This window comes from Epinephelus fuscoguttatus, linkage group LG23, assembly GCF_011397635.1.
Source record: "Epinephelus fuscoguttatus linkage group LG23, E.fuscoguttatus.final_Chr_v1".
NCBI classification, from domain to species: domain Eukaryota; kingdom Metazoa; phylum Chordata; class Actinopteri; order Perciformes; family Serranidae; genus Epinephelus; species Epinephelus fuscoguttatus.
In genome coordinates this window covers 25013333-25014242 of record NC_064774.1, presented here as the reverse complement: position 1 = coordinate 25014242, position 910 = coordinate 25013333, and the positions used below count along the sequence as shown (strand labels likewise).

The window sequence follows — 910 nt, the reverse complement described above, 5'->3', positions numbered from 1 at the left end:
TACTTTGTACGTCTACTCCACTACAATTCAAGGGGGAATATTGTTCTCCATGCTTCACATTTATTTAATAACTTCAGCACTTTGCAGATTTAGTTTAGTAATACAAAATATAATGGGTGTAAAGGGGCAAGCTACCCGACTGTGTATAAAGTAATTAAAATGAGCTCCACCTTTACCAGCTTCAACATTAGAGACGGACACAATGCATCAATGATTATACTACAGTAATATAATATTCAGTATGCTGCTGCATATTTTGACGCCAATGCACTTGTACTTTTACTTGCAGGACTTTTTTGTGTCTCAGAGCATTCTTACCATGTATTATCAGTTGCTCAAGTACCTGAATTCGTCTCTCAGCATTAGTACTTGACGTCTTTCTATTTGTTCTCACACAGAGGTATATAGATGGATGGCTTCCTGCACACACATTGGTGATTGAGTGTAGTTACCGAATTCACAGTCAGCTCAGATGTATGTACAAGAATGATGGGACGATCTGTGCAAAATAGCAGAGGATGGTTTCGATCCATCGACCTCTGGGTTATGGGCCCAGCACGCTTCCGCTGCGCCACTCTGCTTCACTTTGGGGGAGGGGAAAGAAAGACTACTTCATCTGTGAATTGTGAACTGTTTGGCATTCTCCTCACAGAAACGTGCACTCTTACATAATGTGCAGCCATTGTTTCCTGCTGCTAGGGGGAAAGAAAGGGCCTGAGAGGAGGGAACAAGGTTTAGAGAGTGAAAAACAAATGTAACATAAGAGCGGGCCAATAAAGGATGGGGAGGAGAGAGTGTGTGAATGAGAAAGAGATGTATGTCGACTGGGAAAGAGGGAGAAGTGAAATGTAGAGACACTGGACTGAGAGGAGAAAAATATGGTAAAACGTCAATGAGATTCTTTAATTTG

The 910-nt window shown here is 41.5% G+C and overlaps 1 non-coding gene across 1 annotated transcript; it reads right to left on the bottom strand.

The window, feature by feature from the left end:
- Positions 1 to 509: 509 nt before the first annotated feature.
- trnam-cau (transfer RNA methionine (anticodon CAU)) lies at positions 510 to 581 on the bottom strand. Its single transcript has one exon. It is a non-coding gene; the product is annotated as a tRNA-Met (tRNA).
- Positions 582 to 910: the final 329 nt, after the last annotated feature.